This window comes from Hemicordylus capensis, chromosome 2 (genome assembly GCF_027244095.1).
Source record: "Hemicordylus capensis ecotype Gifberg chromosome 2, rHemCap1.1.pri, whole genome shotgun sequence".
NCBI lineage: Eukaryota > Metazoa > Chordata > Lepidosauria > Squamata > Cordylidae > Hemicordylus > Hemicordylus capensis.
Genome location: NC_069658.1, coordinates 242,589,505 through 242,606,881, shown reverse-complemented (window position 1 = coordinate 242,606,881; position 17,377 = coordinate 242,589,505). Strand labels below are relative to the sequence as shown.

At 47.5% G+C, this 17,377-nt stretch overlaps 1 pseudogene; it reads left to right on the top strand.

The window, feature by feature from the left end:
• LOC128347577 (zinc finger protein 420-like) overlaps positions 1-16,316 on the top strand; it is a 31,778-nt pseudogene extending 15,462 nt beyond the window's left edge.
• The last annotated feature ends 1,061 nt before the right edge of the window (positions 16,317-17,377 follow it).

The window sequence follows — 17,377 nt, the reverse complement described above, 5'->3', positions numbered from 1 at the left end:
ACTTCCCCAGAAGTAACAGGTACGCAGTCTAGGGGTCCTTCTGGATCCGAGCCTCTCCCTGGTGTCCCAGGTTGAGGTGGTGGCCAGAAGTGCCTTCTATCAGCTTTGGCTGATACGCCAGCTGTGTCCGTTTCTTGAGGTGAATGACCTCAAAACAGTGGCACATCTGCTGGTAACCTCCAGACAGGATTACTGTAATGCGCTCTATGTGGGGCTGCCCTTGTACGTAGTCCGGAAACTACAGCTGGTCCAGAATACGGCAGCCAGGCTGGTCTCTGGGTCATCTCGGAGAGACCATATAACTCCTGTCTTGAAGGAGCTACACTGGCTGCCGATATGCTTCTGGGCAAAATACAAGGTGCTGGTTATAACCTATAAAGCCCTAAACAGGTTGGGCCCTGGGTATTTAAGGGAACGCTTTCTTCTGCATGAACCCCACCGCCCACTGAGATCTATTGGAGAGGTCCGTCTGCGGCTGCCACCGGCTCGTCTGGTGGCCAATCAGGGACAGGCCTTCTCTGCCGCTCTCCCAAGGCTTTGGAATGCACTCCCTAGTGAGATAAGAGCCTCCCCATCTCTGATAGCTTATAAAAAGTCTTTAAAAACACATTTCTTCACCCAGGCTTTTAATTAATGTTGTTTTTAATGGTTTTAATGGTGTTTTTAAATACTATTTTAAATTTTTTAAATTGTCGTAATGTGTGTGTTCCCCTGCCCCCCCAATTTTTGTCTTAACGAATGTTTTACTCTGTTTTTATTCTGTTGTAAGCCACCCAGAGACATAAGTTTTGGGTGGTATAAAAAGGTTTAAATAAATAAATAAATCTCCTCATCAGAAATGCATAAAGGGACACCCAATATAACCCCTTTTTTCATCTTAATTTTACCCAGGAAGGCCAATCGAAGGAGTTTGTCCAGCTGTTCCTTATGAACACACTCCACTCATAAGTCACCAGACTGAAGACATTTAGCCCGAGCAATATCCCCCAAAGCTTTTCGCAGCCACTCCGCCAATTTAACAGGGCTAGTATCTCCAATCTTCACTTCCTTGTCAGCTGCCTTCACAACAGCCAGAAAAGAGAATTCGCTACCTTCCCACCTCCCAGAGAGGTCAGCCTGGTACTCTAAGCAATTATCCCGCTTCTTCTTGGAACAAACATCCCCTGCAGGGAAACCACCCTCCAGCTCCCCCCCAACCGGACGAAGCCCCTTCCTTCCCACTCCCTGAGCCCACCCACTCGGTCTCCATCCCCTCCTCCATCACCGAACACGCCGAATCAAAGCCCTTTACTGATACCGTTCTAAACACCACACCCTGCTACAAGAGGGACACAGAATTCTAACCCAGACGGAGGGGAAAAAACAACCCTATGCCTCCTTGCTCAGCATCTCGCGGAGGTGCTCAAGCACTCATCCACGGTCTACAAGATGCATTCCCGTCCCTTCCTCCTCCTGCCGCTATTTTGGAACTGCAGCTTGCGCCTCCTCCGCTCCTCCTCCAGTGGCGTAGCTTCGATGGAAGTGCAAAGAGGTGCCGAAATCCAGAGCAGTGCACTTTGGGAATTGTAGTGCGTTGAAAGAGTGCATCCATTGTTGCATGCCCTTCCTCCTGCCCGTTTTGAAATTGCAGCTGCCGTTGCCGCCACTCCCCCCCCCCCCAGTGGCGTACCCTCGATAGAAGAGCAAAGAGGGGCCGAAATCCAGAGCAGTGCATTTCGGGAAATGTAGTTTGTTGAAAGAGTGCATCCATTGTTGTAGTCATTCAAAGAACTACATGTCCCGAAATACACTGGTCCAGATTTCAGAGAGGGCAGCATTGCTGCGAGCTAGGCTGCTGCTGCTACACCTAAACTAGCCACCCCGGGTGATTTCCTGCTGCGTCCACGCCAGGGTAGTCTTGCTTGGAATGCTGATTGATTGATTAAGTGCCGTCAAGTCGGTGTCGACTTTTAGCGACCACAGAGAGAGATTCTCGCCAGGAGGCTCTGTCTTCAGCTTGGCCTTTAAGCTCTTGGCCCTTAAGGTGCTTGGGGTGCTGCAAGGACTAAAATCTGCAATTGCTGCTGTCTGAAGCCTGCTGAAGAAGGAACTGGAGCTCTCGCGCCTCTTCTGGGGGAGGGTGTGACCCTTGCCTTCTCCACCCTTGCGGGGGCCGGGGACGATCTGGTGAGTCCCCAGTGCGTTTGTGGGGAGGGGTGGTAGGAAATACCAGTTGGGCCAGTAATGGGGAGTGGGAGACCCAGCAGGAAGCGAGAGAACAAAGGGGGCCTTAGCTTAGAGGAGCAAGTCTGAGCTAGTAGCTGTTCAGAGGCATTGTTTAGGTCAGGCATCACCAAACTGCGGCCCTCCAGAGGTTGCTGAACTACAACTTCCAGCATACCCAGCCACAAAAAATTGTGCTAAGGATGCTGGGCCGCAGTTTGGGGATGCCTGGTTTAGGTCCTTAAAAATAATGGGGGCCTGGTAAGGCAGCTTACCCAGCTGATCCAGAGATGGGGCAGGGGCCGGTAGACTCAGGAGGAAACCCTGAACTCCCCTCCCCTGACCCTTTCACTCATTTGGAAGATGCTGTATGTTGTTTACCAAGGGGTCAGTAAGAAAGCCCAGAGGAGTAGTAAGGCTTGGAAGTTCTTAGGGTCAGACCAAAAGAAAAGGAGGCTGCGTTGGACTGAAGGCTTTCTTTTCTGCCCCCCACTCTTTCCTCCTCCTCCTCCACACATTGCGTTTCTAGTTTCTCTTTTTTACTCCTGTCCTTTGTCTCCATTTTGTACAGGAAGAAGGTCCACGAGGTGGAATCTGGGTGTCAAAAACTTTCTTCCCTCGAGAGAGAACAAGGAGTTGTTTAGATCTCAGGTATGAAACTCAGGTATGTAGTACACCGCTCTGGGCTCCTTGGAGGAGGAGCGGGATATAAATGTAAAAATAATAATAATAATAATTAATAATAATCTTGTCAGAGGCTGCCCTGGAGCACAGATTGAAGATGGGAAAGAAAGATTCTTCTGGCCTGGATGCAGGAAACGGACTGGATACCACCCAGGCTGAGAGCACTGGGGGATTTTGGGAAAGGACCAGGCAGAAGATCTTGCGTGGAGGCAACCTGAGCTCAGATATATGTCGCCAGCACTTCAGGCAGTTCTGCTACCAAGAGATTGATGAACCCCGAGAGGTTTGCCACCAGGTGCACTACCTTTGCCATCAGTGGCTGGTGCCAGAAAGACACACAAAAAATCAGATCCTGGACTTGGTGGTCTTGAAGCAATTCCTGACCAGGCTACCCCCTGAGATGGAGAGATGGATCAGAGAATGTGGAGCGGAGACCAGTTCCCAGGCGGTGGCCCTGGCAGAAGGTTTCCTCCTGAGCCAGGCAGAGAAGAAGAAGAAGCAGGGAGAGCTGCAGGTAAGAGAGCGGTTCATCCTGGGAGTTGCAATGGGCCTAGAATGTGAGCCAGGCGATCCTGGAAGAAGCCCCTAGTTGTCCAAGAAGGCAACTGGAGAATCCTTCCAGGAGATCCGTCCCACCCAACCCCTCCTCAGGCCTTGTTCTGCATTGTTCCTGTTCTAATCTCTACCTCTGCCTGTCCCCTGTCTGGGATCTCTTCTTCTGTCTCTTTCAGATTCCAGGACTGTTATCAGAAGCAGCTCCTGATTTCTCTGAGGCAGAGAGGGCTCCACTGGATGCCAAGCAGAGGCCGCTGTCCAGGTGGGCCTCGCAGGAAGTTGGCGGAGCTTCAAGCTGGCTGGGTAAGGAGGCATGATTTGGACGTCCCCTTGGTCTCCCTCTTGCTCAAATGTCCTCAAAATACATAGGATGCTTTGATGTTTCTCTGAGGAGGAGGATGCCTTCTAGCATCTTGCAAAAAGGATTTTTTTTAAAAAGTATTCTGTTTTAAGTCTTATACATCTGCACCTGAACTTGCAGAGTCTGTGGGGAGAAACCTTTCCTTGTATGGAGCTTAAATATAAACTTGCACCCAAACAGAAAATGTTCTTTATAACGGATGTGTAATTATTGGAAATTGTCAAATCTCCTGGCTGCCACCTTTCCCTTCAACCTCTCCATCCCGATGACAGCCAAGGGTGGGCAATGGGGCAGGCAAGTGTTCCCACCTCCTCTCCCACTGCTGGACCCCTGGGGTTACTTGAAGGAGAGGCACATTGGACAGGCTCCCCCTAATATGCACTTGTATGTCTCCTCAATATTTTTTCCTGAAGTCTGTTCTGATTTTCTATGACCCGGCACTCAAAAGGTTTCAAGGAAAGGTTGAGTGTGGGAGAGTGTGTGAGGGAAGAAATTATTTGGGCAGATGGGTGTGGAGGCTTCTCTTCTGTGTAGATCTTGCTTGTGATGGGAATGCATTTCTCCACCCTCTCCCACAGTTTAAAAATATGTTGAGTTATGGCAGTTATCAGCACAAAAACTGTCTCATGCATCGAAATCCATATTTTGAATTGTGCACTAAACCATCCTGAAACTCTTTTTCCAAGCTGTAGTCAACAACATCTGGGAACCTCTATTAAAGGGGTGTGTGGACTCGCTCGTGCGGGGGGAATGCATTTCTCCAGCCTCTCCCACAGTTGAAAACTATTTTGGGTTATGCCAGTTATCGGTTCAAAAACTGTCTCATGCATCGAAATCCATATTTTGAATTGTGCACCAAGCCATCCTGAAAATCTTTTCCCAAGTATACTAGTTGTCACTCTGTTTCATTCACCAACATCTTTCCATTACTCTTCTGTGATTCGCAGGTACTGGAATGACACTGCCAATGGATTCCCGGCCATTTCTTCTTGCTGGTGGAGCGGAAGAGGCTTCAGTGCAACCAGATCAAGTAGGGGAGGGGTCACTGGGGGAGGAGGACAGGGAATGAAGAGGTCACCTTCATCTGCCCTACTTCCCTCTGGGTGTGAAAGCATTTCTCTTTCCTTTGGCCTCTGTCAAAACTGCTGGCTAGGAGGGCTGTGAAGGCTTTGATCTGGCTAACTGGGCAAGGGAGAGTCACTGAAAGGGTTGGCTGTCAAATATTTAGCAAGAGGACAGCAATCTGCTTCTCTGTCCCAGGATAATGTGTTTTCCAGGGGCAGTTGCTGGTGCCTCCATGGTGTCCTGAAAACATTGTAATGGAGCGCCTTTGAGACAGAGCACCTCCCCGCTCCATTTCTTTTGATTAGCTCTGTCAATTGTTCTCCCTCATCCAGCCTGTTGCTGCCTCCAGGAACTGATAGAGGGAGTGTGACTCCTTTGGCCCTTTTGGATCTCTTGGAGGCTTTTGATACTATCGACCACAGTATCCTTCTGGAGCATCTGATGGGATTGGGAGTGGGAGGCACTGCTTTGCCGCGGTTCCGTTCCTATCTCTCGGGCAGATTCCAGATGGTGTTGCTTGGAGACTGTTGCTCTTCAAAACATGAACATTTATATGGCATCCCCAGGGGCTCCATTCTGCCTCTAATGCTCTTTAAGGTATACATCCGGAGGTTTGATGCAGGGTTATCAATATGCTGATGATGACATGTCAAGTCAACATCATCAGGAGAAGGCATAGTCTCCCTAAATGCCTACCTAGAGGCAGCAATGGGCTGGATGAGAGTTAACAAACTGAATCTAGGTAAGACAGAGGTACTTACTGTGCAGGGTCAGAACTCAGGAGATAGTTTTGATCTGCTGGTTCTGGATGGGGTCACACTTCCCAGAAGGAACAGGTACGCAGTCTAGGGGTGCTTCTGGATCCAAGCCTCTCCCTGGTGTTTCTGGTTGGGGCGGTGGCTAGGGGTGTTTTCTGTCGGCTTCAGCTGATATGCCAGCTGATACATTTTTTGAGATAAACAACCTCAAAATAGTAGTACATACAGTGAGGGAAATAAGTATTTGATCCCCTGCTGATTTTGTCCGTTTGCCCTCTGACACAGAAATGACCAGGCTATAATTGGAATGGTAGGTTTATTGTAGCTGTGAGAGACAGAATAACAACAAACAAACCCTCAAAAGCCCAGTGCCCAAAAGTCAGCGATGGATTTGCATTGTAGTGAGGGAAATAAGTATTCGATCCCTTCACAAAAGATGTCTTAGTACTTGGTGGCAAAACCCTTGTTGGCATTCACAGAGGTCAGACGTTTCTTGTAGTTGGCCACCAGGTTTGCACACAACCCAGGAGGGATGTTGTCCCACTCCTCTTTGCAGATCCTCTCCAAGTCAGAAAGGTTTCGAGGCTGATGTTTGGCAACCCGAATCTTCAGCTCCCTCCACAGATTTTCTATGGAATTAAGGTCTGGAGACTGGCTGGGCCACTCCAGGACCTTCATGTGCTTCTTCTTGAGCCACTCCTTTGTTGCCTTGGCTGTGTGTTTTGGGTCATTGTCATGCTGGAATACCCATCCACGACCCATTCTCAATGCCCTGGCTGAGGGAAGGAGGTGCTCACCCAAGATCTGACGGTACATGATCCCATCCATCGTCCCTTCGATGCGGTGAAGGTGTCCTGTCCCCTTAGCAGAAAAACACCCCCAAAGCATAATGTGTCCACCTCCATGTTTGACGGTGGGGATGGTGTTCTTGGGCTCATAGGCAGCATTCCTCCTCCTCCAAACACGGCTAGTTGAGTTGATGCCAAAGAGCTCGATTTTGGTCTCATCTGACCACAACACTTTCGCCCAGTTCTCCTCTGGATCATTCAGATGTGCATTGGCAAACTGCAGGCGGGCCTGTACATGTGCTGCCTTGAGCAGGGGGACCTTGCGGGCACTGCAAGATTTCAGTCCTTCACGGCGTAGTGTGTTACCAATTGTTTTCTTGGTGACTATGGTTCCAGCTGCCCTGAGATCATTGACAAGTTCCCCCCGTGTAGTTCTGGGCTGCTTTGTCACCGTTCTCATGATCATTGCAACTCCACGAGGTGAGATCTTGCATGGAGCCCCAGACCGAGGGAGATTGACAGTTTTTTTGTGTTTCTTCCATTTGCGAGTTATCGTGCCAACTGTAGTCACCTTCCCACCAAGCTGCTTGGCGATAGTCTTGTAGCCCAGTCCAGCCTTGTGCAGGTCTACAACCTTATCCCTGACATCCTTCGACAGCTCTTTGGTCTTGGGCATGGTGGTGAGTTTGGAAGCTGGGTGATTGCTTGCTTCTATGGACAGGTGTCTTTTATACAGATACTGTAACAAGCTGGGATTAGGAGCACTCCCTTACAGAGGATGTTCCTCATCTCAGCTTGTCACCTGCATATAGTGAAAAGACACTTGGGAGCCTGAAATCTTGCTGGTTGATAGGGGAGCGAATACTTATTTCCCGCACTACAATGCAAATCCATCGCTGGCTTTTGGGCACTGGGCTTTTGAGGGTTTGTTTGTTGTTGTTCTGTCTCTCACAGCTACAATAAACCTACCATTCCAATTATAGCCTGGTCATTTCTGTGTCAGAGGGCAAACGGACAAAATCAGCAGGGGATCAAATACTTATTTCCCTCACTGTATATACTGGTAATCTCCAGACTTGACTAATGTAATGCGCTCTATGTGGGGCTGCCATAGTACAGAAACTGTATTTGGTACAGAATGTGGCAACCAGGTTGGTAGCCGGGTAATCTCAAACAGACCATCTTAGAATGTCATCTTCACTATAAGCCCTATCGCCCATTGATATCATCCAAAGAGGTCCATCAGCAATTGCCACCAGTTCATCTGGTGACTATACAGGGACGGGCCTTCTCTGTTGCTCTCCGAAGAATCTGGCATGCACTCCCACCTGAAATAAGAGCCTCCCCATCTCTGACACCTTTAAAAAATATTTAAAGACACATTATTTCACTCAAGCTTTTTAACTAGACTTCGATCATAAATTTTAAGGTGTTTATTTCTTTTTAAACTTGTTTTATGATGTTGTAAACCACCCAGAGTAACAGGCTTTTGGGTGGTGTACAAATAAAGTAACTACCCATTTGGATTGTGCTTGGAAGGGAATGAATTCTTACGTGGTCTTTGAGGAGGAAATGTTTTCTTCTTATTCCAGGGTCTGGTGACCTTTGAGGAGGTGGCCGTGCATTTCACGGAGGAGGAGTGGACTTTACTGGATCCGGACCAAAGAGCCCTGCACAGGACAGTCATGGAGGAGAATTATGAGAACGTGTCTTTTCTCGGTAAGGCTCCCTCTTTTTCACTAAAGGGGAGACTGAAAGAGGAAAAGAGATATGGGTCTGGTTTGCTGAAGTAGGTGGAAGGATGGTGCCCATAATTAAGTTCAATCCACAAGGGGGCCAGAGATCCAGTGTGCTTTAGCAGCCAAAGTGTGAAAGATCTTGAAGATCAGGGATCAAATACTCCTCACGGATGAATCTCGTTGGGTGGCTTTGAGCCAATCTCTCAGGCCAACCTGAGTTTTTGTGAGGATCCAAGAGGAGGCAAGCAGTGGAGGAAAGTTTGGGACAGAAGTACAAGAAATAAAACAGAACCCCAAGGTGGTTTCACCTGATGGACTCTGAAGATATGAAGCTGGTTTATTTGGGGTCATAGCATGGGTCCATCTAATTCATTGTTCTCTTCACTGACTGGCAGCAGCCTTGCAGGGTTTCAGATAGGGGTTATTCCCAGTTGTACCTGAAGATGCTGCCAGGGACTGAAACGGAGACCTTCTGCAGGTGCTCTGCCACTAGACTGTGGCCCCTGCCCTAAGGTGCCTGAGGGAGGGAGATCTTGGTCTTCTTGAGAGGAGAGGGAGATCTGGGATCCATGCAGAGACATGTCCTAGGAGAAGGTTCCTCCTCTCAGCTATGTGATGGGATTCATCCCAAGCAGCAGATTGCAAGCAAAGTCCTGTGAATTACCTGCCCCCCCCCAAGGAGAGTCTCCATTTTGGGGCCCAGCACCTGAACCAAGACAGTAAATCAATTTTGTGTATGGATAGATTGTGTGTACAGTATATCTCCTGCTCAGATGCCCAAGGAGGTCTGTCTGTCTGTTCTGGATTAAGTTCCAGCTTGTTCACACCCATTATTATTATTATTATTATTATTATTATTATTATTATTATTATTATTATTTATTACATTTATATCCCGCTCTTCCTCCAAGGAGCCCAGAGCGATGTACTACATACTTGAGTTTCTCTTTTCACAACAACCCTGTGAAGTAGGTTAGGCTGAGAGAGAAGTGACTGGCCCAGAGTCACCCAGCTAGTTTCATGGCTGAATGGGGATTTGAACTCGGGTCTCCCCGGTCCTAGTCCAGCACTCTAACCACTTCACCACGCTGCCATTGAAACTGTGACTGATCCCCAATGCCCACAGAGCTTCAGGATCTCTGTAATTCTCTGATGATGATCTGGCTATGAGAAAGAATTATGTTGAATCCCATTCTGCATCCACACAATTCTCCATACTTGAGGGAAACATGAGATCTAGAGTTCCCCCTGCCTTTTTAAAAAATATATATATATATATATAGAGAGAGAGAGAGAGAGAGAGAGAGAGAGCGCCATAGAAGGTGGGACCTACAAACCGAGGCCCCAGCTGTCAAGCAGGCTTTGGAGAGAATATTGAAATCTTGCAGGATAAGTAGCCGGGAGGGAATTTGGCTGTTATGACACATGAGCTAAATCGGGATGTACATGGAACTGGTTTGGAGGTCCTTTATGGTTCGTTGCTTCCTTGACCATAAGTACCTGGAAATACCCGATGTGCCTGTGAGCATCAGGCACATCACGTGTGTGCATCCGACATGCACGTTGGCTATGTCCCGTCAAGGGGCAATTGGGCGGAAGAGAGGTACGCTGCCGCCCTGACGGACTTCCAAAAAACCGAGCACCAGCGGTGGGGGGAAGCAGAGGGAGGGTTAAGTGCGCCCTCCCCTGCCCTTAAAGACAACCCCACCCCTGCTGTTGAACGTCCCCCACCCGGTTCCAATTAAATCCCTAGAGCTAATCAGGCCTGTCAGTGTTGGGAAGGGCTAATCCAAAGGGCTCATCTCTGCAGTGGGAGCAGAAGCAGTACAAAAGGGGAGGGCAAGACCAGCTTCTAATGAACAATCAAATATATTAAAAAGAGAACTAGAAATTACATATTGTTAGGGAACGGGGAAAATAAACACATGTGGAATTAGCAAAATAAAGCAGTACATGTATTGAAAGCCCCTTGAGTTCTGGGAGACGGAGCTGCTAGAGAAGATGGTCTGGGGCCCATGTTAGCACTGTCTAAAATGGCTGAAAATTGCAGTGATGACCAGAAAGGAAATTCCTAGAACAGGCGATTTGGAAGGGGGGGGAAACTGATAAAGAAAGAGAGTGATGGGGTAAGGGACGAGAGACTGAGGAGGAAAGTAGTGAATGGGGGGAGGAAAATCCGTGAGGCAAGCAAGCAGGAGTACGCAAATGAAGGGATTTCTGAATGAATTGCAGCTGAGTTTTCACTGGATGGATGTATTTATTCCATAGTGTGGGATCTAACACTCAGATGGTAGGGGGAGAGAGAAAGCAGAAGGGAGGCTTCGTTAGCCACGAAGGGTGATGAAGAAAAGGAGAGAAGGGGTTTTCAAAGGCACAGAGAGAGTGCGTAGAACGCAAGAGGTGGAGTGATCTTCTTGCGTCCAGGAGCATTCCATTGGCTTCACACAGATGAAGGACACCACCTCCTGAATAGGTCCTTTTCTATGCTGGCCATCTGAGCTAGTCACCAGCATTCATCGGTGGCAGGCCTTTTCCTCAGCTCAGCGTCTGGAGAAGAGCTGGTTGGGTGGCAGTTTTGACCATTGTTCTGGCGAAAGGGGTCCCAGGACTCTGACTTTGGTTAGTAAAGAGTAGAGCAATCTGAGAAACAAGAGGGGAATGATGGAAGACATGTGAGGAGGGGTCCTATTTGGGGGCAGCCAGAAAAACCTTTATTGAGTCAGCTAGTCTGCATCTGTGGTTTCAGCTCTTAGAGAAGTGGGGAGAAGGGACAGGAAGAAAAGACGGATCTAGTGGTTTTGGCGGCTTAATGGAGGGTGTTATACTTTCTGTATAGTGTTGCTGTGCTGGAAGGAAGATGATTGGAGATCCATTCAGCAAAAGGGAGCTCTGGGCAGCAAAACCGAGGGTCATGGAGAGTGGTTGATTGCAGAGCAGAGAATCGGTTCCCTGGACCAAAGGGCAGTGACCCATGCAGCCAAGGAACAAGTGGACAGACATCAGTCTGGGGTAGCAGTGAAGCAACTCAAATCCTGGCTCACAAGCTGGGTAGTTGTGCCCCATATTGACTGAGTGTAACACATGATTTCTACAAATTAGGCCTTTAGCCTTTTCTGAGGGAGAAGGGTGTGAGGCAACAGAAGGATTTCCTCTTCTGGCTGCCCTATGCCAGCATTATGATCTTGCTCGTGTTGGTCCTAAATTTCCTGGTCATCAGTTACAGCTGCCGCAACCTGAGTCAGCAGGTTTTCTCGATGAGGGAAGTCAGAAGTGGGGTCCCCCAGGGATCAATCCCTGGAGGACCCCACTTCTTGTTCCCTCATTGAGGAAACTGTCCATTTATTCCTGCCCTTCAACCAGTTACCAATCCACACATGAACGTGTCCCTTTAATCCATGACTGCTAAGTTTTCTCAAGAGACTTTGATGAGGAATTTGGTAAGGCTTTTGGAAGTCCAAGTATACTATGTCACCTGGATGACCTCTGTTCATATATGCCTCTTGACATTCAAAGAAAACTCCAAAGGGTTGGTGAGGCAAGATTGATTACTGCAGAAGCCATATGGTTCCCCTTGAGCTGGGCCTGTTCTTTTATGAGTTTAACAGTTTTATCCTTAAGTATGCTTTCCATCAATTTGCCTGGAACAGAGGTTAAGCTAGCTGGCCTATAATTTCCTGGGCCCCCGCCCCCGATCCCTTATTGGAAATTGGTGTTATGTTGGCTACTTTCCAGAGCTCTGGTACAGAGCCTGAAGGTGAAGATAAGTTACATAGTTCTGCTAGAATATCAGCAATTTGATATTTGAGTTCTTTAAGAACTCTTGGGTGGATGCCATCTGACCCTGGTGATTTGTTAACTTTTAATGTTTCAAGACAGTTTAGAATAGGGATTCTCAAACTTGGGTCCTCAGATGTTTTTGGACTTCAACTCCCATAATCCCCAGTCCCAAAGGCCTTTGGTTGGGGATTATGGGAGTTGAAGTCCAAAAACATCTGAGGACCCAAGTTTGAGAATCCCTGGTTTAGAACGTCATCTCTGTGTGACTCTTCAGCCTTCAGGCCTGAGAAGCTCAGTTCACCTGTAGGTATGTGCTCATTATCCTCTTCCATGAAGACAGATGCAAAGAACTCATTCATCTTTTTTTCAGTCTCCATATCCTCCTTAATCATCCCTTTTGGTCATTTAAAGGTCCAATGATCTTGTTATCCCGTCAAGAGAACACGTGACTGGGGGTGCATCGTTGATCTGAGGCCCCTTGACTGTCTCAGCCCTGATCAGTTTTCTCTCTTTCTTCCAGCAGGTAACAGTTGGGAGAATGAGAATGAGGGAATGCCCCACCGAGGAATCAAACGGAAGAAGAGGAATGGATCTCCTGCTTCTCAGCATGGTGAATTGCATAGACTCACAATCGAGGGGGGAAAGGAGAAAGCAGTAGAGAAAACGCTTTATCCTTATAACAGGAGGAGCTTCAGTTCTGAAACCAGACTTGAGCCTCGGAGGGAAATGCATACGGAAGAGAAACCATACCAATGCTTGGAATGTGGGAAAGGCTTCAGCAAGAAAAAGTTTCTCATTCCACATGAAAGAATCCACACAGGAGAGAAAAAAAACAAATGCTTTGAGTGTGGAAAGAGCTTCAGTGGAAGTCTCACTTTACATCAAAGGATTCACACAGGGGAGAAACCATATAGATGCTTGGAGTGCGGAAAGAGCTTCAGTATCAGAACAAACCTGACTTCACACCAAAGGATTCACACTGGGGAGAAACCATATAAATGCTTGGAGTGTGGAAAGAGTTTCAGTAGCAGAGCAAACCTGACTTCACATCAAAGGATTCACACCGGAGAGAAACCATATAAATGCTTGGAGTGTGGAAAGAGTTTCAGTAGCAGAGCAAACCTGACTTCACACCAAAGGATTCACACAGGAGAGAAACCATATACATGCTTGGAGTGTGGAAAGGACTTCCGTCACAGCACAAGCCTGACTTCACACCAAAGGATTCACACAGGAGAGAAACCATATAGATGCTTGGAGTGTGGAAAGAGCTTCTGTCGCAACGAAAGCCTGACTTCACACCAAAGGATTCATACCGAAGAAAAACCATATAGATGCTTGGAGTGTGGAAAGAGCTTCAGTATCAGCAGAAGCCTGATTTTACACCAACGTATTCACAGAGGTGATAAACCATTTAATTGTTTGGTGTGTGGAGACAGCTTTAGAATGAGTTCAAGCCTTACTTTACATCAAAGGATTCACACAGGAGAGAAACCATAGATGCTTGGAGTGTGGAAAGTGCTTCAGTCAAAATGCACATCTCATTTCACACCAAAGGGTTCACACAGGAGAGAAACCATTTACATGCTTGGAGTGTGGAAAGATACTACACAAACCTGATTTCTCATCAGAAGCTTCATGCTGGTGAAACCATATAAATCCTTGAAGTGTTAGAAGATTGTTGATTGGATGCAATTCTTTATTCATCACTGAAGTACCACTCTGCATGTTGTATATTTATTTCTGGAAAAGAACTACATTAATCTGCTTTGGAAAAAAGAGCCCAAACCACGTCCACCTTAGAAGCTTGCATCTTACTTGTGGTTTGAGCTTCTGAAGAGTGCATCTGACAAAAGTAGAGCCTAGCTTATAAAGGGCAATACTTCTCTCTTTGGTGCCAGTTCAGCACTGAAGCACGCATCGAGTAGTCTTCTCTTAAAAAGGGGGCCATAGCATCGATATTATCTACTGACGTTCACCCACTTTAGTTGTGTTTTTCCGGTCTCTTATCCCTTCTCTCTTTTTTAAAAAAAAAAGAGAGAGAGAAGTAAAGGGTATGACCCCCACACCCCCAGAAAGGCAGGCCTCCTCTCTCTATCACAAGGTAGCAGCATAATACTTTGTGTTGGTGTTTGTGGCCTTAAACCATGGTGACCATACTCTCTTCCAACTGCTTGTCTAAGAATCGTTTCAACTTTAGCAGCCTCAGTTCAGAGCAGTATTTGGATGACCTACAGAATAGTTGTTTGGAGGAAACCTCCCCCTAAGCTGCCTCATGAGGGAAATATGGAGTCGTACCAGAGGCATTGCTAGATGCTGAAAAGATCTGGGGCCTAGGCCCTGGTTCAAGCCCACAGCCACTCTCCCCTTTTTGAGAATGAACTCTTCTCATGTCCCCTAAAGGAATGCAAAATTTTCTTCTAGTTCTCAAAACCATTATAAAAATCAAGACCTCTTTGTTCTATCTAGTTTGTTTGGGGCAGGGAAGTGCTCTGGTCCTGATCACTGGCTCCACCAGTGGGTTGAAAAGAGAAAGGAGGTCCAGAGGGGCAAAGCAGCAGAGGCATAGCAACATTGGCAGTGGCTTGTGTTTACATATCTTGGTGGGCCACTGCTTACTCCACTACTGTCTCCATCTACTCTCCGCTATTGGCCTCTGCTCACCCATCAGCACTGCCATTGGCCAGTTGCCCACCGCAGGCCTCCATTCACTGATGTGACCGGCTGGCTTCGTTGTTCCAGCTGCAGCATGGTATAATGGTGTCACCACTCGGCTCCTGCTAAGAGGCGGCCAGGGTTGGGTGGTGACAAATGGCCTGGGCCCTCTGGCAGAGGCGGCAAATGGCAGGACCAGAGGTGGCTCCCCCTGGGGGCCCATATGCAGAGCACACGGACCCTCATTGCTAGATCTACCTCTGCAAAGAAAGGAATTGGGGCTGAGACCTCAGCCAGGTGATCTACCTTTCGTTAATCGAGATCCTGGAGGCAGCATGGAGATGAGGGACTAAGATCTTTGAGCGTCTGGGAGACGGCCCTTCTTTCCCTCCCAGTGTTTGTGCTCAAATGGCCAAGTCTGTGACTTCAATTCCAAACTGTGCTTTGTTGAGACAGTGAGATTGTGAAGAACTGGTGGTTCTGCAAAGCCAGGCTTTTCGGGCAGGGGTAGCCTCAGCCAGTCACCTTTCCTTGCTCTGTCCATGTGCCTGGTTGGGTGAGTCTTTCCACTGGGGAAGCCGGCCTTGTTTTAGAGATGGCTCTTCGATTAGGGAAGCGGGTGGGTCAGCCCTTCTCTGGGGCTCATGAGAGGCACCTTGTCTTAGGAACCCCCACTGTTTCTGTCCTCCTGGGAAAGATCTTGGAGCGATTAATCAAAATAAATTCAATTTTGATTAATTTATTCCAGACCTTCCAGTGAATGGCCTTCAGATGGGAATACCTGAGAGGTGTTCTGCATTTTCCCTGCAGCACTGCAGTTCGATTGGCTTATGCCTTTGTCAGCCACATGCCAGAAATGCTTTTAACCATTTACTAACACCAAGGGGTGTGCTATGACCTCCAGAAGCTGCTGCTTTCCTTATTCCATGACTGCCAAAGCACAGTGAAATCCATGGTCTTCTCTTTTAGGGAGACAGGCAGGAGTGGGGTGCACTGAAACAGAGGAAGATTCTAACAGTGATCAAGCAAATGCACGGAGAATTGGGCTATCAGTGGCAACTTTCATGAGGGCTACATGGAACCTCCAGGTTCAGAGGCAGTATACCTCCGAATACTAGTTTCAGGGGAGCAGTAGTGGGAGGGGGCAACAGTCTTCATGCCCTGCTTCTGGGCTTCCACGATGCCTCCGATTGGGTACTGTGGGAAGGAGCATGTGAGACTAGCTGGCTTCATCCAACAGGGCTTTCTCTGTTGGCTGGAATCCCAATACAGAACAAAAGGAATTATTGACTTCATTTACAGGTCACTAAAAGGTTGACAGCCTTTGAAAAGCTTATGCCTAAGTAAGGTCAGTAAACAATGGTCTGGACTTGCAGGTTTATTAGATGCTACTTGAAGAAGAGCAGGATAATTAAAAAAAAGAAACCCTTATGAATAAGGGGGATAAGTGCTCAGCTTTCGACACTGTAAAATATGATCAGGAAACCCACTTAAAGGGTTTCTGGAGAAGAAGATATGAAGACTGTTGCTCATAACCCCCAGCACAACAGTATGTCTACAGCACACAGGATAGACTCTGTTGGAAAGGAGGTTTAGGGGATGTCACCCAGGCTTGTCTTGGACTTTTCTCATTCAATCCGGCTTTTAAAAATGTCTTATGTTTTTAGCAGTCTTTTTAATTGTTTCCATTTTGCTTTAATACATTTTAAATTTCATATCTGGTTTAACTGTGTTCCCAGCTGTATGTTTTGTTCTTTATTCTGTATGGGATGGTGATATAGATAGTTAGTTAGATAGTAATAAATAATACATCATCATTTCTGATGCAGTTGTGCCAAAATGCAGCTATTTGGGGAAATAACCAGCTAACACAAATTATTACAATCCTTTCAGGCCCCTACTGCCATTAACTTTCTGGAAGAAGCTACTGTAGCTCAACTCTCCTAGTGTAAGCCATATTAAAGGGTTGCCCAACCGATGAATTGTTTAACCGGAAGGATTGCAAAGTTGGGGGCGGGGATAAGAGGCTCTAGAGAAGAGGGTTGCTAAGTAACATGAGGAACGTTGCTCAAAGTAGTCCCCTTGAATGTAATAGGAAGCTGCCATCTACCGAGTCAGACCATTGGTCCGTCTAGCTCAGTATTGACTACACAGACTGGCAGTGGCTCTCTGAGGTTTCAGACAGGAGTCTCTCCCAGCCCTTCCTGGAGATGCTGCAGAGATTGAAGCTGGGACCTTCTACCTGCCAAGCGGATGCTCTGCTCCTGAGTCCTGGCCCCATCCCTGGCCTAACGTCCTCTTAATTACAGTGGAATATGACACCCCCCATAGAAAGACCATTTTATTTTAAATAGATTGAGGAAAGCTCCATCTAGAGAGTTGTTTAAAAAACAAATCAATACTCCAAAACACTGCAGTCTTGAGTTCACAGAAGCCCTGAGCTTAGCCTTTTCTAGACTGCTGGCTTTTTTTGCTGTAGGAGTGTGTCTAAAAATATATATATTCCAGTGTTTTTGAGCAACAACTGAATGTACATCCCATGGGAAGCTCCTGCTAGTGCTAAAGGGCGGGGGGACCCGATCATGCCATCAAGTCAGTGTCGACTCCTGGCAACCGCAGAGCCCTGTGGTTTTCTTTGGTAGAATCCAGGAGGGATTCATCATTGCCTTCTCCCGCACAGTATGAGATGATGCCTTTCTGCACCTTCCTATATCGCTGCTGCCCAATATAGGAGTTTCCCATATTCTGAGAAACACACCTGCGGGGATTTGAACTAACCGCCTCTTGCTCCCT